Source organism: Kogia breviceps, chromosome 8, assembly GCF_026419965.1.
Source record: "Kogia breviceps isolate mKogBre1 chromosome 8, mKogBre1 haplotype 1, whole genome shotgun sequence".
Taxonomy (NCBI): domain Eukaryota; kingdom Metazoa; phylum Chordata; class Mammalia; order Artiodactyla; family Physeteridae; genus Kogia; species Kogia breviceps.
Window position 1 is genome coordinate 29,711,890 of NC_081317.1, and position 25,540 is coordinate 29,737,429.

The following is a 25,540-nucleotide window of genomic DNA, read 5'->3' on the forward strand; positions in this document are numbered from 1 at the left end:
TGTTTTAGTTTTAATTATACCTCATTAAAAATATAAAAACCAAATATTTACTGAGATCGGTCTTTTAAAAATCTCACAGAAATACAGTGATTCCTACTTTGCTATGCTTCTGCAAAGAAATGGGTGAAATACTTAAGCAACACATATGGAAACACACAAATTCTTTTACTTTTTATAATAGAAATTAGTCTTTGCATATATTGCTGTCGTTTGAAGGGACAGTTCAAGAACAATGTATTAAAATTAATGTGAATGCTATATTTCTCTTAGATGTTGGAACTTTCATTTGCCATTATTCCATTGTTGCTCCACTGTGAGGGTAGAACAGTCAGGATCACTGAAAGATATGTTTCTGGGGAGCTGGACCATGACACTAGACTAAACTCAGACATAGGTATAGATTTCCTACCCAAATCTGTAGAATAATTGAAATAGTATATGAAAAATAATAAATATATAGAATTCTGGCAAACAGGAAAATGTGTCACTAGACTAGAGATAATTAAATAGATAAGAAAATATGGCTCTGAATTAATGGAGAAAACTTCAGCTCAAAACACACAAGAGGAAGAAGACTCAGGTGCTTCTGGGGGTACTCCAAGATTAGAAAAAATGGACAAAAGAATTGGAGGAGTTATGGGTGCTTGGGGAAGAGCATTCAGAGCTACCTAACAGGTTGGTTCCTGTCCCATCACCAACTTAGGTTGAATAAGACGTATTTATCCACAGGCTCAAGCAGGAAATGTGGATAGCTGGGCTAGAGAGACACAGCATCACCCCAGTAGCCAGGGAAACACGAAAGGAGTATTATTGACATACTGCATCCTGAAGTATATCCTTCTTCTTTAACATTATCACAAGAAGCAGGCACTATATGCCAAGAGTATCCATAGATGAATGAATAAAGATGATCAATTATATATGAAGACAATCAAGAATCATTAATCATTTGAGGAAAAAACATTACCATGAAAGTTAGGCACTAAACTCAACCAAAAGAAGAACTAATACCAAAGAAAAAGCAATGGAGAAATTACTTTTACATATGTATAATTAATATTTTCATAGAGATACAGGCACAAGTAATTATGAAGAGTCCAGTGAGAGATCTATATCAAAATTTTAAAAGTTAAATCAATCAAAAGTAAAATCAATAAACTGACTAGAAGAATGGATTTAGCTAGAGTGAATTATAGAACTGAAAGAGCTGAGAAATTCTAGAATTTATTATCAGAAGACAAAAAATAGCATAAGAAATTTAAGCAAAATGGAATATTATATAGAATTTATATAAAATTTCTAATATGTACTTATATGAGATCAGTAATCAAAGATAAAAGAGCATTTTATATAACTGAATAAAAACATAGACTTTTAAGTAGAAGGGTCTCCCCAAGAGACAAGTGGTATTAAAAAAAAAAAAAAAAAAAAGGAACCATAGCTTGTTTTCTATGTCTGTGAGTTACAGACATAGAAAACAAACTTATGGTTACCAGAGGGGAAGGGTAAATTAAGAGTATGGGATTAACCGATACAAACTACTATACATAAAATAGGTAAGCAACAAGGATTTTACTGTATAACACAGGGAACTACATTCAGTATCTTCCAATAACCTAGAAAGGAAAATAATCTGAAAAAATTACATATATATACACATAACTGAATCACTTTGCTATACACCTGAAACTAACACAATATTGTAAGTCAACTACACTTCAATAATTTAAAAAATAGACTCATAGCAAGTTTCAGGGCAACAATTTAAAGAAAATACCAATTTGTGGTTTTTTTTTTTTTTTGTGGTACGCGGGCCTCTCACTGTTGTGGCCTCTCCCGTTGCGGAGCACAGGTTCCGGACGGACAGGCTCAGTGGCCATAGGCTCACGGGCCCAGCTGCTCTGCGGCATGTGGGATCTTCCCGGACCGGGGCACGAACCCGTGTCCCCTGCATCGGCAGGCGGACTCTCAACCACTGCGCCACCAGGGAAGCCCCCCAATTTGTTTTTAATTGCAGGGAAATATATTTCCTACAAAGGAACAGAAACTGAGTCTATAGCAGACGTTTGTGATTCCAGAAGCCAATGGAGTAATGCCTTTAAAATTCTTAGGAAAAATGATTTTGAACCCTTAAATAGGATAGTGTGGACAGTTTTGTGTCAATAAATTTGAAATGTCAGTTAAATGAAATTTCACTATAAAAATTCAACTTACTAAAATTGATACAATAAGAAGTAGAAAGTCTGAACTGTCCTTTTATTGGTTTCTTTAGCAGTAATGTTTGTTTTAGAAATGAATTACATTATCCTGTCTATGCACATAGCAGCTCCATAGAGGGGACTATTCCTATGGAACCAAGTATGGTCCTATATGGTGAAAAATTCAAGGTCTTCTCCCTTACATTTCCTTTCAGACTTTGTTTAAGAAACTTCCCCATTATGCTATAAAACCTGTGCATAAAGTGGTCATTAACCCCATCCTGCCCCCTCTCCTGCATAAATACATGCTGGTTGCAATGTGGGTCCAGGCAGAGTTATATAAACCTTGGCTGGAACAAGAGAGAGGAAGCATTCATCCAAATAAATACTCAAATGAGGTCTTATTCTTCCCGTTTTCCACAGATTGACACTAAGGCAAAGTAGTGACTTTTAAAACATTATTACATAAGGAGATCATAGTGATATTTTGTTTAAAACGAAGTAATTTATCATTCTGTATACTAACACTGTGTGTAAAATGTATTTTGCCTACATTTTTTAGACATTTGTAAGAATACTCCTTATTAAATTAATCAATATAATATTGTTGAAACTGAACAGGGAACTTACATACCCAACTTAGCAGGACATGGATTATAAAAGTTTATTGAGAAATAGCTAAGTTGGCAGAAGGTCATCCTGGGGTTTATGTAATCCACGTTGGATGGCATGAGCCATGCTTCTCACTCTAAGTAGAAACTACTGTTTGGCCCTTTATTTTAGTGCTCATCTAACCATTATAGTCATACAAGTAATAGTAATAAATTACAAAATAATAAAGTATCAGCCAAAGCTTTGTATCTCTGAGAAACTGGTAGGCTTCCTATCTTTTCTATGGTATGATCTTTCCATGTTTTGTTTTTCACTCAGGCAATCAGGAAACATCCAGAAAAGTTTGAGTCTCAGTTCCAGAAATTTTACTAATCCTTGTATCTAATATATGTCCTCCCTTCTATCTTCTATGATATTGGTGTTCTCTTTTCATTCGTATTTTGTTAACTTTTTTTTCACAATAAGTGTTCTTCGTTGGAAGGTGCCTCAACATGAATGCATAAATGTCTAACAAAATAATACAAATTGTGGCATTACGGGAGAAAATTTACAGTAAGATTCAACTAATTCCTTTTATTTAGCCAGATTCTCCATTATATCCCATTGACCAAAACCCAATTTATTATTTTATAGGTGTATTAGTTTGCTAGGACTGCCATAACAAAGTACCATAAACTGAATGGCTTAGAACAACAGAAATTTATTGTCTCACAGTTCTGAGGCCAGAAGTCTGAAACCAAGGTTTCAGAACAGCCATAATACATTACCTCTGAAGGCACTAGGGAAGGATCTGTTTCAGGCTTCTCTCCTAACTCTGGTAGTTCCTTGGCTTATGGCAGCACATTTCCTGCCATTAGAGAACACATGGTGTTCTCTCTGTGTGAGTGTCTCTGTGTCAGAATTTCCCCTTTGTATAAGGACATCAGTCATATTTAATTAGGGGCCCACCCTATTCTAGTATGACGTTATCTTAATTAATTATACCTGAAAGGACGCTATTTCCAAATAAGGTTGCATTCTGAGGTACTGGGGTTTGGGATTTCTACATATGAATTTTGGGGAACACAATTCAACACATAACAATAGGTTTCCACCTATTCTCCCAAAGAAGCATTCCATTAATATGTTAAATTGGAGCTTGTAGCCTCTAGAATGGAAAGCATAAATTTCAATATTTATTAAAACATAGTTAGGAAGAAATCTATTATATCTCACAAAATAATACCCTATCGTCTCATTGGCAACTCCTATAGTTCTTAGCACAATCATTCAGGTGTCTAAAGACAGGCCATAAGAAGTGGACACCACATCAATTGTTGCCTGTTGGGCTAGTTTGTTCCCCTTGATGAATACACATGGCTGGTGGCCAGTAGGGAATTGTCTGTTGTTTTAATCTTTTATTTGCAGACATTTATGATAGATCATCCATGAACCAGTCATTCAAGTAGATTGGCCTTGGAGACTGACAGGAAGTATGAGTACACACGCATTGAAACTGACAGGCAGACAGGCTGACAAATTCGGAACTGCCCCCATACAGGCTCCATCTATTCAACTGGAGCTGATCAGACTCCAGATTCACATCAGACTCCTTCGCAAAATGTCATTAAGTGTTTGTTTCTTCATGTTTATAAAGATCTTGCGCATGCAGTAGGGAAGTGAAATATGTCAGATACCTTAAAAGTGGTGATAGTCTCATTTTTCTGCTGAATTTCCCACTCTGGAAAGGACTCAGTTATTGGCAGAGCACTCTACTGAGGAGGTGCCCTGCCGCTCCTCAGCCCCACCCCAATGGAGAATTCTAATGAGAGAAGCCGCAGGAGGCAGCAGTGCAACTGCATTTTCCGAACCTGTCCTCTCAAGCTAATACCAGTGGCCCTTTCTTCATTAGCAATCTGCAAACACATGGGGCCAACCCACCACAGATGACTTTCTCGTGAGGATCCAACACTGAGTCTGTTAGTTGCTATGCAATGTGTGTGAAAGGGAAAGCCTATGCCTGCATGGGGCTTAACTTCAATAATAGTAATAATAGAATATACTATTTGCTAGACACAACATAGCTTATTGTATGCTTTCAACGGTCTTACAAAGAAAGCACTATTTTTATCACCATGTTACAGATGAGAGAACCAAGGCTAGGTGAATTGCAGTTATTAAGGAGTCTATGTTTTCTAGCACAATGCTCTTTCCATTCATGTACAGTACTTTATTGAGTTTGCTGCATTTGTTTCGACCTACGTAATGCCATCCACACTTAGTCTTGTATATGTGTGTATACATGCACAAGTGCTTCTAAGCTCTTTGATCTGCATAGGAAAGCCTTCATTCACCCCCTCATTCACCTTACTGCCCCTGCTTCACAAGAGACTGTATCCCTAGGTATTACTGCTCATTTCTTATAGGTCCTAATGCCCCTCATATTTTCCTGGTGACCGTAACATCATCCAGCTATCCACATGCACTAGCATGTGCCTTTGTGTGGTCTATGACCCCACATACCATTAGAGATCTCTGAGGAGTGACAGAGAAGCTCCATGTTAGAAGATGCACACTGGCTGCCTAGAGGTTGAATCCTGCTTGCAGATGTGACTTCTTGGCCAACACAGTGTTTCTTGGTTTGCAGTTTCAAAAAAGTTTTATTCAACTTAAAAAAAAAAAATCAGAGATTCCACGCAGAACCTGATGAGTAGCTTCTCTTGAAAAATAAAGAACCATAATATTTTGCCCCTTTCCTGCATGACAGCCATCAGCTGCCTCCTGTGGAAGGGCACACACTCTCTGGTCTACTCCAGACCCTTTCCCTTAAAGTTCTCTATCTGCATCTGTACCTAGAACAGATTCTCAATGATTCTCATCACCTACCGGACAGATGTTTTGAGTTTGCCCATTCCTGCTTTACTTGAATCATGACTACCATCATCTGAGGTGCTGCTAGCAAGGCATCTGTTGAGAACTAAAACAGCCCTTTTCCATTCCTTTTGGCTGGTGAGGCTGTGAGTGACTTTTATTTGGTAGCTTGGCAGTATTGACTACCCCCATCACTCACAACCATCAAAACCCTGTGCTGCTAGGCAGTCAAGGCAGAATCCAGCTCACCACTCCCTGCGGCTTCTTCACCCCTCAACTTCTTCAGGGTGTATAACACAGAACGTTATGGGACTGTGGGAATCTTTGGGGACACCAGGACATGTGATTGCTGCTTCAGAACCTTGAGGCATCTTTTTCGCTAGAATACAGACTCAGGTCCTGTATATTTTTTTCCACCCAGCTGCAAACCATCTGGTGAATGCCAACCCTTTCCCCCAAACTGAGGAGAATCATGTGGAGAAAATAAGGGTTTATTCATTTATTCTGGCAAGGTTTCAGTTCTGTGTACGGAGCTAGAGATCTTTCTCTTATATTTTGATTCAATAGATATTTATTGAATAGCTTCCATGGATCAAGCACCGTGCTGTGCAGAGTAGCAGCCGCTCACACTGCATGCTCGTAGAGCACTGCTATGCATGATCTTATCTAATTCATATATTAATCCAATAAGGTGTGTCTTTATTGTGCCTGTTTTACAGACAATGACCCTGAGGCTGAGAAGGAAATTATTCAATATCAGTGAGAAATAAAGAGCACAACCAAGGTTTAAAGTCAAGGTTTGGGGCTCTATTTCAACACAGTCCCTAGATGTGCTAATGTTATCTTAGGCCATACTAATTTAGAGAACATGGCTCATTGAAAAAAACCAACAGTGTTCCTCTGACTTCTTCAGTTTGTAATGGTGCATCAAATGGGGTCACAAGTATAAATGAAAAAACCTTCTTCTCTACCACTTAGAAACAACCATTTTCCTATTTAATGCCAGCTGCTGGCCAGGGAGAATCATTACAGTGGAAGGGGGAGACTCGACCTCACAACCGCTGCTGCTGACCACCGTTATTGGCACAGATGCCGATCTTTGTGACAAAACTGGCACATTGAGCCGACATTGCAGGTGCCACTGAAGTCCCACCGCTCTCAGTGCTGCTGACACTCATTAAGGGAGGCATGAGGTGGCACAGCAGCCACTTGCCATGTGGGGGGGACTGGGACCACTGATGTGCCAAAGCAGGGCTGCGTTTCCTGGCGCTCTGTGCACCAGTCATGATATGCTGCTGTTTGGAGAGTGGGCGCAGAGCTCCAAGTGATTTAGTTCAGTGAAGGTGATGATGGGACGCTCCAGAGCCAAGAGCTCTTTTCCATTAGTCCTAGTAACAGGTGGAGGAAAACAGTGGCAAGAGTCCTCCTGCTTCTTCTATGTCCAGACCAGCACAATCCACGTTTACTCTGAATCAGGCACTCCTATGGATGAGCAGAAGAAGACAGTAACATTTTTTTCCTGAGATGAGATACCCCTTAAGAATCAGGCATTTGCTGTCACATTTGATGACCCAATTCTAACAGGGAAGCACAGGTATACGCAGGCCATTTATTCGCCCAACAAACATAAGACTAAGCATCTAACATATACGAGGTAAAAGACATAATTCCTGTCTTCAGTTTGCTCACAGGTTATAAAGGGAGTCACAGATATGAATGTGTAATTACAATATAGTATGAGAAGTGCTGGGCTAGAGGTAAAGTCAGGATGCTCTGAGAACCCATAGGAGGAGCATTTTACTCCCTCCCTCCCACCTTGGGGGATTCAGAGGAGCTTTCTGGGTGAGACAGTGTCTGAGCTGACACTTGAAGGACAAATTAGAGTTAGGCAGACACAACCATGACGGGGAAAGTCAGAACAGTATGTAAGAGGTACTGGGGGGGAGACACCTGACCACACGTGGAAGGGTGGGGTGCTGAGAAGATTTGGGGGGTGTTGTGAGTAATACGATTTGGGGCTGATATGTGTGAAGTCTTTGTCAAGATCACGAAGGACCTTGAACATCAGGCCAGGGAAAGCCATTGAAGAGTTAAACCAGTGAGTGACATGGTCAGATTACATTTTAGATCACTTCTGGATGCAGATTAAAAGGTGAACCTGGGGCAAGGGACAAACAGGAACATTCCTCTTTCTCTGGGAAGTTGATGCTTGTGAACTGAACCACTTTGGGAGCTGTGGGGAAGGAGGGAACTCCCACCAAGCCAGTCAGATCAGCCTGGCAGTCAGAGGGGTGACAGCTGTTCCACTTTCTTTCCCTGACTACCCCTGCGGTGCAGGAGCCTCTGGGATAGCAGGCAGCTTCATCCTGCCTTAGTGCCAAGGGACACCTGTCCGACCACACAAAGCTTTGATTGGCACATGTACCCATCAGGCCTGGGAGGAGCAAGGAATCTCCAACACGACTGTCATCTCCTGGAACCTAGAGAAGCTGACAGTAAGGAGAACTCAGAGCAGCCTTAGCTAGATATTGACAGCAGTGGTGGCTATAGAGTAGGGCTGGGCCTGAGGCCAAATGAGTTGGCAGAATCTGCCTGGCCTCTGCCTTACCCCACTCAGCTCCATCTGTCTAACAGTGGATGTCAGCCTTGAAGAGTGCCAGCCTTGGAATCTGGTGACTCAGAAAAGGGGAAGAGGACACACAAGATATACGCTCATGGGTGGAAGGCTGCCTAAAATGTTCAGAGCTAAAAGTCAGTCACAGTGTGGCCAGAGATATCCTTTAAACACTGTTCCCATCTTTTGCTTGCTTTCCCTCTTGTTTGTCGTTATTACTTAAAGAGATGCCATAATTCATGTATCCGTAAAGACATTTTCAGTGGGGCCAGGGAATGAAAATCTAATTTAAAATGCCTTAAACAAAAATGAATTATTGATTAAGTAACTGAAAAGTCCAGTGATACTTTAAGGCATGGCTAGGTTTAGGGATTCAAAAACGTGTAAAGGTCTCTCTCCTGGCATTCCTAGGCTTAAAAGTTTTTAAATGCTTAGAATCCCCAGTAAAAGGAGACATTTTCTTTCTTTCCTTTTTTTAAGTCTTTATTGAATTTGTTACAATATTGCTTCTATTTTATGTTTTGCTTTTTGGCTGTGAGGCATGTGGGATCTTAGCTCCCCAACCAGGGATCGAACCTGCACCCCCTGCATTGGAAGACAGAGTCTTAACCACTGGACCACCAGGGAAGTCCCGAGACATTTTCTTTCCTGTCAGCAAAAGTCCTGGATTTTAATCTAATTCTCCTGGTATGGACACCACAAGGCTAGGGCAATGGGAGATTCTGATTAACTAGGTCGGGGTTCTGTGTCCATGCTTGGAAGTGGGAGAGGTTTTTCAACCGCAAACTCCACATGGATTAGTAACTGAAGAATGGTGATTTCTTGGAAGAAATATGGATAGCATTACTGGTCAAAGGGGGCATACTGCAAGCCAAAATAACAGATAGCCAACCTCACTGAATCTTTGGTTTACCAAGCAATGTAGACTAAAGGTGACTAATTCTGATGACGATTATCTGCTGATGCTATCTATGGTGATGTTAATTATCACTGGCATTTTGTGAAGATATTTGTATAGTGTGGTATATAGTTCAGTAATCTTCCTGAGTTTTCCTAGTCAGAAGAGTGGTTTAGGCACTTTGTTGGATTAATGTATTGTTTACCAATCATAAGGGCTATAGGATGATCCAAAGACTAGGAGACATATTCTTAAAAAGTTTCATCAAGTGACTTTATGTCATAACTCATGTCTACATTCAAAGTTAGATGGTTAAAATAAAATTTTCATGTGATTGTACTGTATTATTCCAGTAACACCTTAAGATTGTTTTGAACTAAGTCCTCAAGGCATTTCCTTTATTCCTTTCATGGAATTGTTATTTAACAAATACATTTGTGACTTAAAAGTAACATAAATACACAGTCAGAATATTAGGTATAATTTCCTCAGAGTACTATCTGGAATTCTTGACATCAAATTCTCTGATTACATTGGCACCAAATATTTAATTCATATTGGTTAAATAAAAGTAAGAGTGAATAAATGACTATCTTACCTGGTATCTTACCCAGGTATACACGCAGGATGACATACCCAGGTATATACCCGAAAATGGAATTGCTGGACCATATGGTAATTGATATTTTTAATTTTATGAGGACTTGTCATACTGTTTTCCATACTGACTGCACCATTTTGTATTCCCATCAATAGTGCACAAGAGTTCCAATTTCTCCACATCCTTACCAGCAGTTGTTATTTTCTATTTTTTTTTCTTTTTGATAATAGCCATTTTAGTGGGTGTGATGTGTTAATTGTGTTTTGTTTTATTTTTTTCTTTTCCATGAAAATCACATTTTATTACCTGTTACTTCTTGTAAGCATTATCTTTATCCTTGTGGTTTTGATTTGCATTGCCCAAATAATTAGTAATGTTGAGCATCTTTTCATGTGCATATTGGCATATGAAATATTGGCACATGGGATGTTGTATATCTTTCTTGGAGAAATGTCTATTCAAGTCCTTTGCCAATTTTTGAATTGGGTTGTTTTGTTGTTGTTGTTGAACTGTAGGAGTTCTTTATATGTCCTGAATATTAACCTCTTACCAGATACATGATTTGTAAGTATTTTCTCCCATTTCATGGATTGCCCTTTTATTCTGTTGATAGTGTCCTTTGATGTACAGATTTTAAGTTTGCTGTAGTGCAGTTTATCTACTTTTTCTTTCGTAGCTTGTGCTTTTGGTGTCACATCCAAGAAATCATTGCTAAATCCAGTGTCTTGAAACTTTTCCTCTTTGCTTTCTGCTAAGAGTTTTATAATTTTAGATCTTATGTTTAAGTCTTTGATTCATTTTGAATTTATTTTATACATGGTATAAGGTAAGGGTCCAACCTTTGCATATGGCTATCCAGTTTTCTCAACACTATTTGTTGAAAAGACTCCCCTTCCCCATTGAGTAAGTAGTCTTGGTATCCTTGTTGAAAATCATTTGACCATACATGTGAGGATTTCTGGGCTCACTATTCTGTTCCATTAGCAATATGTCTGTCTTTATGCCAGTATCACACTGTTTGGATTACTACAGCTTGTAGTAGGTTTTGAAATCAGTAAGTATGGGACCTACAACTTTGTTCTTTTTCAAGGTTATTTTGGCTATTTGGTGTCCCTTGAGACTCCATATGACTTTTAGGATGGATTTTTCTATATCTACAAAAACACCACTGGGATTTTGATAGTGTTATGGCCTATATTGTGTCACCTAAAAATTCACATATTGAAATTCTGACCCCCAGTACCTCGGAATGTGACTGTATTTGGAGACTGGAGCTTAAAGAAGAAATTAAGTTAAAATGAGGTCATTAGGGTGGGCCCTAATCCAATACGACTGTTGTCCTTATAAGAAGAGGAAATTTGGACACAGACATGTACAGAGGGAAGACAATGTGAAGCCAAGGAGAAGATGGCCATCTACAAGCCACGGATAAAGGCATCTGAAGAAATAAACCCTGCCAACACCTTGATTTCCAAAACTGTGAGAAAAGAAATTTCTGTTGTTTTAGCCACCCAGTCTGTGGCCCAATCAAACTAACACAGATAGGGATTGCACTGAACCTGTAGATTGCTTTGGGGGGGGGGGGAATTTTTAGATAGGCTGAATTTCATAACTTTGGGCTGACTGTGTGAAAATGCTCAGCCAGTGGCCAAATTTGTATAAGTTCAACTCGGTAGAGGCATTGCTCCTATACGGGGACCTACATAAGAAGGTATTCTGTTTTATTGGGGTTGAGTTTATTGGAGAGGCAGTTTTCTTAAGGTATTAGTCATAATTAGAATATATTTACCTGCCCTGTTTCACAGGCAGCAATATTGTGCTCACACTATTATTTTTTTCCCCATTTTTCTTTAAAATATTCCTCTCATTAAGTTTCTAGGGCTGCACAAGTCAGTTTTGGGCTAAAAATAGTATCGTTGCTGTTGCTGCCACTGTTCCATGTGGAAAACGTAGCCAACTGCTCTACAGAAAAGGAAAAAAATAATTTTCTAGTGTATTCTTAAGATAGCGTGAAAGCCACACTGACAAGGAGCCCCTAAACTGCCAGTGGACTAAGAATTTCCTGCACCAATTTCATGGCTTTAATTATTTTCCTACCGGCAGAACAGAAAGCAGGATTCTTCAGGTTCCTTCTACCCAACACATTGCTTGTGAAGGGCAGAAAATGAAGAATTAGACTCAAGGTTGGCAAACTATAGATTGTGGGCCAAATCAGCACACCACCTGTTTTGTAGAAAAAAGAAAAAAATTGGAACACGGCCATTCTCATTCTCAGCACTGTCTATGGCTGCAGAGTTGAGTAGTGGCGACAGAGATATGGTCTGCAAAGCCTAAAATATATACTATCTGGTTCTTTACAGAACAAGTTTGTTGACCCCTGAAGTAGACTGTGAATAAGTGATGACTGAGTAATTTATTCAGACTTCTCATTTTAAAGATGAGAAAAATGAAGATGCTAATATTATTGAGAACAAAGGGTTCCATGTTGGCAGCTTAGGACAGACTGAAGAAGAGAAACTGATGGACTTTGGCAGATTCACCTCTCCTGGATTGGGGCAGGGTCAGCAGACAGGAATTGCTAACAGTGGAATGTCTACAATATATGAAGTACAGGGGAGGTAGAGTCATGATTCTAACAACTTCTGATGTGGAGGAGATAACAAGGATGGCACCAGAGGTAGAACCAGAGAGTAGGGGGATCAGTGATAAGTACCTGAGTCCCACCTGGGAGGACATGGAGAACTAAGTAGAATTTCCAGCAACAAAGGTACATAGATCCTGGGGGCTGAGCCATATGAGGTGGTAACTCAGAATAGAAATCATGGTATATAGGGGAATCCAGAAATCAGAGCTGATGAAGTAATAACAAGCATTAGGTTCAATGGGGGTGAGATGAGTCCATAAATAAGAAAGAAAGTTCTTGAAATCTGTATCAGTCAGGGTCCCAGCGAGAAACATAGGGCACCCTCAAATGAAGATAATCTGAGGAGAGTAGCAGGACTAGTCTGTGTGATGGATAGAATGTGGCAGAAGTGATGGTGTGTTGCTTCTGAGGCAGGGTTGTAAAGGACTGCAGATTCTGTCTTGGGATCTTTCTTTCTCCCTGAGCACATTCTCAAGAAACTCTTACTGGGTTCATGAATACAAGAGAAAAGATCACTCTGATACCAAATCCCCTGGTGCCCCCATTCTTCTACACCTGGCTCAGGGGAGTTGTGATCAGAGCTGAGACCTTTAACAATTTAGTCTTCCCCCTCCCCACCCACTCCCTTTCCCTAGATTCCCATCCATGAAAACAGAACCAACTTCTTATTGGTTCCGTTCACTCAAGACAATAATGACAGGAGTGCTGGGGGTGAGATCCTGGGGGGGGGGTCCTTTTCACGTTTTGATTGATTTCTTTTGAAGAGAAAGAGTTCTAAGCACTATTGCCTCAACTATTTCATCCTACTTAGGGTGAAAGTTAAATAAATTAGAACATTATTCTGGCTGGATTAAGTTGGCCAGAACGAAGCTATCCTTTGAATAATAATGCACTTTGAGCCAAAATGCATTCTCTTTCTGAACCAGAAGAATTAGAATGGGCTTGATGTATATGTTTCCAAGGGGACAAAAACTATCTTCAGAGAGCTGTTTTGCCTTTCTCATCCAACTTCCATTTTTAGATGATCACATACACAAAACCTTAAAAAACTGTGTCTTTTGACTTCATCATCTATGAAGAGTACCAAGTGTCACAGAACTTGGAAGTCTTTTTCAAAGTCAACATTTTAGACACAGAAATTTATTTTGGGCTGTGTATTTATTCATTCACTCCTTAAACATTTACTGAATGTATACCACTTGCTTAATTTCTTGAGGCATCAGGGGCATAAAAAAGAATAAACCTCTGCCCTTGAATGGCTCAAACCAACCTAGGTGGTGGCAAGTCAGACATAAAAAAGGACTTGATGTGTTAAGAATGACAATAAGAGTACTTGGAAAGGGTTATGGGGATAGTTTTATGACAGTTTTTGATATTCCTGGACACATTTTGATTCTTATAATAATCACTAGTTTAGCCCTTACAGTTGTGGCTTAACATTTTTAGTGAACCATATATGGAATTTTTACAAGAAGAAAAATTATAAATATATTTGTCTCAGGGTGGTATTTGAAAATAACCAAAATTATAGTTAGAACGCAATTCAAATACAGTGTCTTGTAATTATGAGACAATATTCAGAGCACAACTTATGCACATACTGCATCACCATAGAGTTATTATATTATTTCGGCAATACCTAACCTAATGGAATTACTTTCATACGATTTTCTAAGAACTGAGATATCACTATAGCATTCATAGTTAGGTGAGTTTTAGGTTCCAACATTATATCTATTACTGGGTTTTATTAATTTTGAATTTTTTGTATTGATACTATATTCTGAACAGCTAGTTCTCTTAAAAATTTAATAGCTAGCTCTCTAAAAAATTTCATACATAGCCAGGCCACAATACTGGGTTATTTTGCTGATATAGGAGGTGAGGCCATTAGATGTGTCTGTTTGTTGGTAGAGGTGCAAAGTTTAGGAATTGTCCACTAGGTAGGGGGATGAATGCTAAGTCTGAAATCTGAACTTAAGGAGCATTGAAAATACCTGCAGCCTTTCGTATTCTTACCATTAATTTCTTTCAAAACCATCTGAGCCACAACTACTGAGCCCATGTGCCACAACTCCTGAAGCCTGCATGCCTAGAGCCCGTGCTCCACAACGCAAGAAGCCACCGCAGTGAGAAGCCCGTGCACCACAACAAAGAGTAGCCCCTCCTCCCTGCAACTGGAGAAAGCCCGCGCACAGCAACGAGGACCCAATGCAGCCAAAAATAAATAAATAAAATTTAAAAACAAAACAAAACCATCTGCAGATATGTGCATATTAACTGGCTCCGGGCATTCTATTACCTAGGAGGAGTAACACATTAGATGGCTAAAATTAGAAGGAAGGCAAAGAAAAAAAAAAAAAAAAAAAAACAAAGTGAAAATACAGAGCCTGGTGAGCCAATGTCCCTGGGGCTTTACAGCAAGAGACAGAGCTGAGTGCCAGGCAGGAGGGGTCCTTAATCCCTGTGAGGTGTGACTGGCAAACAGTGCTGGGGGGGCGTGTGTTACTGCAAACACGTGCTGTCTCCCACTTGCCTCTGGACCTGAGTGTGGAGGGTGAGAGTTGGGGTTATTCACCATTCACACTGCCACACAGCTTTATAGCATGCTTTTCATTTCACGGATTTGAATACATCGGTGATCAGGGTGATGTGTGAGGGGCCACGGAGGAAGCCACAAGGAAAATTGGAAGGCATTTGGCTTTCATCTGTTTTATTTGTGTAAGCTTAGGAAAAAAGGGGAAACGATTGTAATAATGAAAATGTTAACAACCAAATTAATAAAAGTTACAGAGAGTTGCTATGCAATAGGCACTGTGATAAGTGTTTTATGTACATCATCTTATTTAGTGTCCCCGGTGCTTCCCCCACTCTCCACAAGCAGGAAAAATCGCTTCCTGAAGTGCAGTTCACCCTCTTATAGCGGCACCATAAAGGGATTCCACCTAATTTGCAATTCCAAATTTATAAAGTCTCCTTGACCTTGTTGGTGATAATTGTGTCCCTGGCCATCGAGGGGAGTGGCGTGCCTTTCCTCCTTACCCAAGGCCAGGCTCAGACAGAGGAGAGACTGCTTCTTGGCCAGGTAGCCCTGGACACTTACCGTTGTTGGAGGAAGACCCTCAGTACTGTCTTACGGACAGAGCCACAGAGTTGAGACCTGCACTCACCCCCACCCCACCTCTCTGTTCCAGGTCCACCACTTCTTGGATTCAGAGTGCTCACTCATCTCGGGGTTACACGACGCCAGGGCAGGGGGAATGGCTTTCTGCCTCAAGGCCCTGCCTACACCAACACCCTGAAATTCCAGTGAATGCTATTCACTGTTCTGAAGGGAAAGTGGTAACAAGCAGATCTGTCTTGGATGCCTTCCAATAAGCTTGGTGCCCAAGGGAAGGCCTGAAAAAAAAAAACAGGCATGGAAGTAAGAGCCCCAAGAACTGTGAGTGCTTCACTCTGGGGACTCCGCTGTTTTTCAGAAGAACCTGATCTCCCCTACCTGGTAGACACTCAGACTCACTGTTCTTCAAGCAAAGAGATGCTGCAATTCTACTCCTTTCAAGGAGCTGTGGAGAGAAGGAACCAACCACTAACACTCAGGGCACTTGCACTTTTTAAACCTTCCCCTTTCTCATCCTTATTTTCCTTCCTTTTTCTATGTCTTTTCTCCTAAACTTTGCTTTTGTTGGTGGTATTTAGACACGGTGTTTGCTCTCCTCTGGGTGTGCTCTAGGGTTTTATCTAATTGTCCTGCTGTTCTAGTGTCACTTGACATTATTATTGGGAAGATGAATGGGACAGGGGTCAGAGTTCAGCAGGAAGGCATCTGCTCGTCTGCAGTACATAGTGGAAATGCTCAGAGGTGAACTTTAATGAAAGCTTGGAAAAGCTTTGCACAGAGTAGGCTGTCTTATATCCCGCCAATGCTGGGGTAACCAAAAGGTAGTCCTTTTCTGGAGGGACCAAAACTGAACAAACAGGAGGTAATAATATCTTTACAGGGAGTTCCCTTCTTGGGATGGCTTTTCTTCTGTAGGAGAGAAAATGGTGTGTGTGTGTGGGGAAAGACAGGGTGGTCAAACACGGAGGAGGCTGAAAACGGAAGTTCTTGAATGTGTCCTAACCACTGGCTTGTTTTGCTCGTAGAACAATCTCACCAAAAAGAGTTTCCACTTCACTCGCAAAGCCTCTCACCCAGCAAAGCCTCTCAGGCAGCGTCTCCCCTGGCCTCAGGTTACTGCGCCATCGCCATAGCGGGCTCAGGTTCTCTTACTGGACTTTCTTCGCGTTGACAGTTCTTCCACTTTACCAAGTAGCCAGAATCCCCACTTGCGAACGATTGCTTTGGCGCTTTGGCATTCGAGGCAAGGGGGACAATGGCTCTATTGTTCTTTTGGCCTTCTTGAATAGAGCAAATGTCTCTTCCATCTAACCCTGTCACCAAAGGAGACTGAGTATGGAGCCCTCCAAGACTCACCTTCCTTCCACTTCCGCTTTGTTCTTGGAAGAGGGTTTTGTGGGCCCCTCCCCACCCTCGCCCCAGCAAACCTGTTTTGGGACCCGAGGAGACAGTTGCCTCTTTCTGCTCTTCACAGAGTGGAAGTTGGGAGAGGGAAAAAAAGAAGCGCGGATCAGGAAACTGGTTTTAGTTCAGATTCGATCTGCTGCCTGTGGTTCCTCCTGGACTACTAGGGACACGCACCCGGCTGCCCCGCAGCGCTGAGGCCACAGAGAGGTCCACGGGAACCCCGGCCAAGCACTAAAAATTCACGGAGAGGAGGGCCAGGCGTTGCGAGGACTCGGAGCTGAAACTGTCTCCAAGGATGGGTCGGGATCCCGCCACCGGCTTCCGGCACCGCGGGCGCCAGGGAGTCCCCACGTAGGGCGCACCTTTGCGGTTGGGTTTCCCAGCTGCCTTCCGGGAACCCCGCCGAGCCCCCTACGGCTCCGGGGGGCAGAGCCTAGCTCGCCTCCAACCCAAGCTCTCCTCGCTCTGCCTGCGCTCGGGAGTGAGCGCTCAGGGTCCCCCTCTGAGCATGCGCAGCCCGGCGCCCTCCTCCTCTCTCGCGCCCCCCTCCGCCCCACTCCCCCGCCAGCCTTTTGCTCCTTCCTTTCATTAAACAAACAGGAGATCCTGAAACCTGGACCCTGTGCTAGCTGCAGCTCAAGGAAGAGGCTGAAGAGGAGGCAGAGCGCGGGATGGGCGCTGAGGGGGATCCGTGATCCCGCGCTCCCCCGCCCCGCGCGCGCGCGCGCGCGCACACACACGCACACACACACGCACACACACGCGCGCACACACACACACTCTCTCTCTCACACACACACACACACACACACACGCACACTCGCACACACACACGCGTACACGCCCGCGCCGCGCGCTCGCCGGTTGGATCTCCCACGCAGGCGGAATGCAGCAGAGCCCGGGGAGCGGGTCTCCGACCGCTGCTTGAATGCACCTCGCTGCCGGGAGCCGGACGGCCCAGTAGGGCGCACGGGAGGAGGGTCCGCCGAGAGAGGTGAGTGGGGCGCCCGCAACCACGGGCAGCTCCGGGACACCGGGGCGGCCGGGTCAGGTTCCCCGCTGGAAGCTGCGGCGCAGGTGGCCCAAACCCAGCTTGCGGGCATCAAGGTGCAGATGAAGGCGACGCCGGGGCGGTGCAGGGGAAGAGGGCGATCCCAGAAAGGGTCGTCTCCTACGAGGTTTCAGATTGACCCAGCGGAAAGCTACACCCTCCCTGCTCGTAAACTTTCCTCCCCTGTCATTTGGGAAACGTAGAGACAAAGGGGGCGTGGAAGCTCCCTCCGTCCCGTTCCACCCTCCTGGCTGCGTTACAGGCTGCGCTGGGAGCCGGCGTGCGGGCGGGGGCGCCTTGCAGGTGGCTGGGGCCAACTCCTCCCGCCCGGGCCGGGGTAAGGATTTCTCAGCCCTGGCTGTAAGCGTGGCCTTTGATTTTCCCTCAGGCGTGGGCACCTGTCATCCTTTCCTCCTCCCCCACCCCGCAGCCTAGGCGCCTCGTAGTTTGGGTGGGGGCGGGTGTCGCCTGGAGAATTGGAGGGGCAGCCTCTGGCTTTCTCAATCAGCACCAGTGCCACGGGAGCCGGGGGGAGGCTCGGGCCAGTGCGGGGATGAGTGATGAGTTACTAAAAGGCTTTGCCATAATCACCTTCTGGAAACGCTGGGTGCCGGGATCTCTCCTCCCTCGGGAAGGTGCTGCCTTCACGCACACCGAGGCGGCAGCCCTGGGAGCTGGGCTGGACTGCTGTGGTGTGGCTGGGGCTTTATTTTTGCCCCGGGGTTTTATGACACAGACATGTGGAATATGTGGAGGATTCTGGGTTATTTTTCTTTGTAGGGATACCAGATTCCCTTTTAACCTCTTTCGTGGTGGGAGAGATTCTCTGCAGCCTGGTATCTAGCTGGTGGACAGGCGCCGTTCTGAATCTCTCTTCGGTCCCAGGGAAGAGGTCCCGAGAAAAGGATTCCCTAAAATGCCAGTTGCATTGGGGTGGGGTCTCAGAGTGCAGAGTGCCTGCTGGCACCTGGGAATCGCCTCAAATCGAATGGTCCTTTGAAACAGCAGAGCCTGGTCAGCGTGTGAGGAGTCCAGGACTGGGACAAAGGGGATTGGAAGAGGGACAAGATGATGGCTGTTTAGGAGAGGAGCAACTAGAGGCCAACTGAGGCGAGAAGAGGTCGAGTGGGAAGCAAGGTACCCTTGCAACCTTCACCGAATTCCTCTACCCCTTCTCTTACTTCTCCTGTGGCTGGTGGCTTTTATTCATTGGGTGGGACTTTAATTTGGAGATTTCTGGAACGTCACATCTGGAGAATAGAAGACTTGACTATTCCTCAGCTAACCTTGAGCACAATCACAAATTAGTTCTGTAAGTCTAGGAAATACCATGTTCAATTCTCTGTTTTGGCGTTTTGTTCACACCTGGAACGTGGGGTAGGCAGACAGGTATATTTGGGGGGTGGGTGGGTTCTGTACCTTAGGAGGCTTGAATTTATAAGAGACGTGTGTGTGGGGGGAGCCTGGAAGCCAAGTTGATGCTGACAGAAGGAAACACTAGAAGCTCAGATCCAGTACTTGTGACTACGGGTTGCCAGAGAGTATTCTCTTCACTTTAAGATGACTTGCAGAGGCCATCTCACTACTGCTCTGGGGACCTTTTTAAATCTTAATTTTAAACATTTTGTAACTTCTTTTAAGGGGGAGAAAGCATGATATACATGAGGTTAATTAAGAAAGTTCACTTATGAGAGAGACCTTGACTCGTAAGTCAACATTGCCAAAGGTGAGGAAGTTATTGAGAAAGGAAAAAAAAAGGGGGGGCGGAATTGGAAAGGGATGCATATTATTAAAACAGCTTCACTTTTATAATTTTTAAAAAGCATTCATTAAGAAGGAAATCTGAAGTTTTTTTTTTCTTTTTTCAAACAACTGGTGAAGTAAAGACCTTTCCAGAAATATTTTCAAGTTGAAATTGGCCTAGTGGGGGTTTAAATATAATTGTCAGCATATGTCCCTTTTTATTGCATGGTGAATATTCACATCATTTTCAATGCAAATCTTGGCAAGAAAAGATTAAGTTTTTTTTTTTTTTGCTTTTTACTAGAGCTCTATTTTCTTTCTTTATAATGTATTTCCTCTTCCTACATATGCAAGTTCAGTTCATTTTGATTATATTCAGAGTCTATTTTCAAGTTTTTATTGACCACCTATCCCATATTTAGCATTGAAGTTCATATAATAATGTATAACATCGTTCTGGTTCCTAAAGTGTTTATAATCTAGTTGTCAATACAGAATTAACACATATGAAATAACTAGAGAGTAAGATAGGTTTGTACTGTCCTGTGAGCTCTTAACATGCATGGCATATACTCCATTCTCCCTCCTGGCCTTTTCTCAACATTCAGAAAACACACATCAGCACTTACTGTGTGCTGGAGTCTGGAGAAAGAAAAACACGGGGAAGTAAAAACTAGTCCGAGTTTTCAAGGATGGGGAAACAGGTATTTAGCTAACTATGATGCAATCTGATTAACTGTTATAGTTGTAGGGTAAATCAAGTGCAAATAGTAGACATATAAGTGATTTTTTTTTTCTTCCCCTATGGGATTTGACCAGACGGTATTTGAGATATTTTTGGAAAATGAATAGTTTTTACCAGGTAGGGAAGGATAGCAAGGACATTCCAGCAGAGGAAACATGTGAGTGTGCCTGATGAGTTAGGGTAACTATGAGCCGTCCCATGTGGCTAGAGCACAGGGTACTAGAGTGTGGATACAGAAATGAACAGCAGCTAGGTGACACTAATTAACAACTAATGCTATGGAGTAAGTGTTGGGATAGGGATATGCCCAAGATGCTATGGAAGCACAAAGGGAGGGCATCCACCTAAAGGAGATTAAGAAGATCAAGAAGGTTTCTTACTGTGGTTGAGGTGACCTAAGTCTTGAAAGACAAGAAGAGAAGGGCTTTCCAGGCAGAAAAAAAGCTGTCTGAGAACTGGAAGTTGTTCTGTGTGGCTGAAGTGAGAGATGTGGGTTCTTAGCTCTGTGGAGTAGCAAACCGTCAGGCTAGAGAAATAAGCAGAGATCAACTGTGACTGGAAATATCCCAAGCAAAGGACCTTCAGTTTTATCTGAAAGGCTGGGAAAGAGATTGCAGGTTGGGAGAGTTTGAGACATAATCAGATTTGCATCAGAGAAAGATAGCTGTGACCACAGTGTGGAGGATGGATTGGAGGTGGAGAGGCTGGAGGCAAGGAGCTTATTGTGGAAATACAGGCGTGAAATGATGAGGATGGTGGCAGTGGGGGTGGAGAGGAGGAGATATGTCTGGGAAACAAGTGAGTAAGTCAACCTTGCTAATCTAAGAGGCCTCCTTTGTGTGTTCCCATACTACCCTCTACTTTTCTAGAATTCACTTGCGTAGCTCTCTTTCCTGTGTTTGGAAGGAAAGACATTCACAGCTGCATCTCCAGCACTCATTACAGGCTTGGTACAGAGTAGGGACTCAATAAATATTTGTAGAATGAATGATTAAATTAATGAATGAGGAAATCCAGTCATGAAGCAATGATTCCTGCATTAGAACAGTAGAAGCTAAATCATGGCTTCCATTTCTCCAAAGTGATCAGCATTTGGGAGATCAGTGACAAAATGACCCAGGAAGACTGCCTTTATGAAAAACTGTCTTGTGAAGTGCCAATAAGAAAGCAACATTGTGACATCACATTTTTTATATCTAAAAATTATATTATCGGCTCATCTAGGAAGCAACAGCATTTAGCACAGTTCCTGATTCATAGTAAGCTGGCAGTAAATGTGAATTCTCTTTTTCTCCCCCCTTACTTGTCAGAATTTCCTGATTTCATGTGCTTTGCTCAAACTTTTAAGATAATCTGGGGCCAGGGAGTTTGGAAGCCACAAAGTCTCATTTAAAGAGCTCGTAGCATCTTGGCGTCCTGGGATAAGGGCCAGACCACCCGTGTTCCCATCTTCAAACATGCAGCCCTAGGAACTGGGTCCCTTACTGAGCCAAACCTGAGTGTGTTGAGTTCCAATATATATATATATATTTTTTGTCAGTGCAAAAAATAAATTTTTTGTTGTTTCTTAATTTTTTTGGAAGTGGAAAATCTTAAATGTACAGCTTGTTGAGTTCCCCTCTTAAAATCCCAATAAGAGATTTCAGAATGGATAAAACATGAGAATTTGTTTCAGGTTGACTCCAGGGGTGAAAGAGGGGTACCAAAGATAGCACTTTGGGTTTGAACTTTGGTAGCTGGATAAAAGGTGGCAGAGGAATGAGGAGAGAGGTTAGCTCAGAAAAGTGCAAGGCTCAATGCTGTTTTGTGGCAAACTGATTTTGGGGTAACACTGGAACATCTTGGAAAGCACATGGTACAGATTCCAGCATGTAGTGATTTCACAATAAATACCAACTACTATGTTTATTAAGGGAGAGGGTGGGGAGTAGGAGACCATAGAGGCAAAGACTAAATCTCAGCATTTAGCAAACTATAGGGGTTAAGGAGAGAAACAGGTACCATAGAATACTCAGACAATATGGGAAGGAACTGGAGTGAAAGTAAAAGCCTAAGAGAATCATGAGAAGGAGTGGTCAGACTTCAAAGAAGCAATCGTACCTATGTGCCGGGCCTTGTGTGAGTGCCTACATGTGGAATCTCATTTAATCCCCACACCACCTGCACTTCTCTTCTCCATTTGACAGCCAAGGCAGCCCAGACAGAGAGATTCCAATAGCTTGTCCCAAATGACCAGACCGGGAAGTGGCAGAATCAGGTCACCAAGCCCATTTTAATAATCCTACAAACTCCTTCTCCTCATCCAAGCTATAAATTACCAGGATGATTTTAAGTGCAGAGAGGTTGAAAAGATTGAAAGTAGGGAACTGGGGGAAAAAAAAAAAAAGGCAATGAGAAGGAGTTCCCTGGTGACCATCGAGAAAGCAGTTTTAGCACAGCACGTGCTCAGAAGCCGTATCTCAGGGAATTCAGTGGGGAATCGGAGGTACGAAGATGCAGGCGAGACGTACCTGGCAGTCATTTATGAAGTCGGGTGGGGGAAGGAGTTAGGAGACCATAGGGAGAAGGAACAGTGAGCCTCCAATGCAGTTTTTATCAATGGGGAGTGGATGGGTAGAGCTGGTGTCTGAGGAGGAAACGTGTGGGAAATGAGAGCAGGAGAGAAGAGAGGGAGGAGAAAGGATGCCTCTCTCCAAGAGCATGGAAGGATGGATTCATGCTCTTCTCCCCCAGAACTAAATGACGGAGGTGCTTACCAAAGCCCGGAGAGTTCAGATCTTTGGAAACATAAGGAGCTTCTGAGTGCCGCGCGCTAAGGTGTCACTGGGACATGTAGATGATGAACCTTGTTTATGTAGCACAGTGGCCAAGAGGGCAGACTCTGGGACTAGATAGGTTCTATTTGAATTTTGGCTCTGCTGCTTATCAACTATGCAACTTTGGGCACGCAGTTTACTTCTCTGTGCCTCAAATTACTCTTGCTCTTAAGATGGAGATAACCATCTTAACCCATCACATAGAATTGTGGGGATTATATGAGTTAACATTTGTAAATCTTGGCACAGAGTAAGTGCTCAATAAATGGTAGGTATTATGTGTGACAACAGTCAGGTTAAAAATAAAATTTTGACTTTATTTTTAGGACTCTAGAGATTGTGTGCCTCGGTGTTTGTTTAAAACATTATTTTGGTTGGTTAATAAATAGTTGGCTCTAATCCTGTTTTCCTAAGTGCAGGAATTAAATCAACTGACACAGACATGGTAGGGGCAGACCAACTCCACCGTCATAAGCCTAGGTGTGTCTGCCTATAACATTTGCCTAGTTGCCTCCTCCTTGTGCCTGTCTGGGAAGATGAAAGTTTGCTTGCCTTAGGCTGGTCCTCTCATTCTTCAGCCTCAGTTCATCACATAACAGCTACTTAGCTGTTTAGCAAGTTGTTTTCAGGAAAGTGACTACATGTATTAATTACAGCACTGCTTTGGTACTGGGGGATGTAAACTCTAAATATCTCAAATGTGAGGTCTGCATCATTCTTTGGGAGTTGAAAGCCTTTCTCCTTCTTAGAAAAGTTTGTACTGTGTTCTAAAATAGAACCCCCAGTGGATATGGAAGCCCCATCATCTAGCTAGTTGGCAACAGGGCAGTGACTAGAGCTTAGATTTGAACATAACCCAGAGCTTTTTGCATTACACTCTGCCAAATACTTTTATTATTGCTCTGTAATCAAAGACTGATTTTTGTTTGCTTGTTTCATCCATCCTATTTATGTTTCAACCAGATTAAATTTATTACATTTCCCCAACTGAGATTTTTCTTTCTCACCTTTTGGTCTTTGGCCATGCTGTTCTGTCTTTCTGGAATTTCCTCCTCGCCTTCCCCTGCCTAACTCCTTTGGTCCTTTAGGTCAAAGTCACTTCCGAGGGAAGGTTGTCCTGACCTTTTAGCAGTAGGGTTGGCTTCCCTTTCTATGTATTTCTATTGTCCTCAACTTTGTATTTTCAGCACCTTTCATAGTGCTTGTCACATAGCAATTGATTGGATTGATTGTAATTCATTTTTGGATTGAATGACTGACAGTGAATGAATCTTGTCTTCTTGAGTCATTGCTGATGCCCCAGTCATGCAGCTTCACGTTATAGAAAATCATAGAGTTTTCAAGTTCAGAAGGTCACTGGAAATTTTTTTAATCAAACTTTTAAGTGACACACGATGAGGAGACTGAGAACCAGAGAGGTTCAGTGACTCGCCTGAGCTAAGTAGTGTGAGAACCAAGACCAGCACCCCAGCTCCTGATTTCAGACGCAGCATCTACCCAGGGCCTAGATCAGGGCAAGCTGAGGGAGGCAGAGTCATGTAATTGCAGGGTTGGTTTCTGTCTTTATTTAAAATTTTGAGGTTTTATTCATCATGGATTTTTTGCATTAATTTAATTTTTTAAAATATTGCATTAAAATATTGTTTATCTTGATTCCTGAGTTTTTGGTCACCCCTTTAAATTTTGTGCCCCATGTAAGTAACTTTCTGGCCTCACCTTAGTCCTGGCTCCGTCATTTCCACTTCCTAGCCTTCATCATTGGTGTAAGAATGCAGTTACACTGTGGAAGGCAAGGGCCCTAACTGAAAATATCAAAGGAAACACCATTTAACATGGTGGTATGAGCTGTTAATAAATGTTTCATGACCTGGCTGATCTGCTAATTAGTAAATGTTTACATTCACAGCATAAAAGCAAGACCAAAAGGAAAAAATAAAAGTTGAAAGAAGTTATTGAAAGAAGCTCTATCATCTATCTGCCTCAGGACCAAGGGACAATGTAGAGATTGTCTTCATTTATAAGTTTATATATGTGGTTGTTTATATATGTCTATATTTTTTATTTTTTTTGGAGACACAAAATGGAAAAAGGAGAAAATTATTCTACTCATCAACTTGGGTGGGTCTTGGCTTACGGCACTGCTGTCCTATTTTGAAGATTTGAAGGCAGAAGTTTAAAAAAAATTGGCCATTTCTGCCCCAAAACTAGGAAAGGAAGGAAAAGAAACATTACTGGAAAGG

General features: G+C 42.4%; 1 protein-coding gene across 3 annotated transcripts in view; it reads left to right on the top strand.

Moving 5' to 3' along the window:
* The first annotated feature begins 17,387 nt into the window (after window positions 1-17,387).
* PLPPR1 (phospholipid phosphatase related 1) overlaps window positions 17,388-25,540 on the top strand; it is a 262,742-nt gene continuing 254,589 nt past the window's right edge. Inside the window, exon 1 of one of the 3 annotated variants that reach the window (XM_067040120.1) lies at window positions 17,388-17,939. The gene's annotated coding sequence lies outside the window, so the exon portion shown is untranslated. Of the gene's footprint in view, window positions 17,940-18,252; window positions 18,334-25,540 lie in introns of those variants that run through there. The other 2 variants (XM_059072865.2, XM_067040121.1) reach the window with 2 other exon arrangements.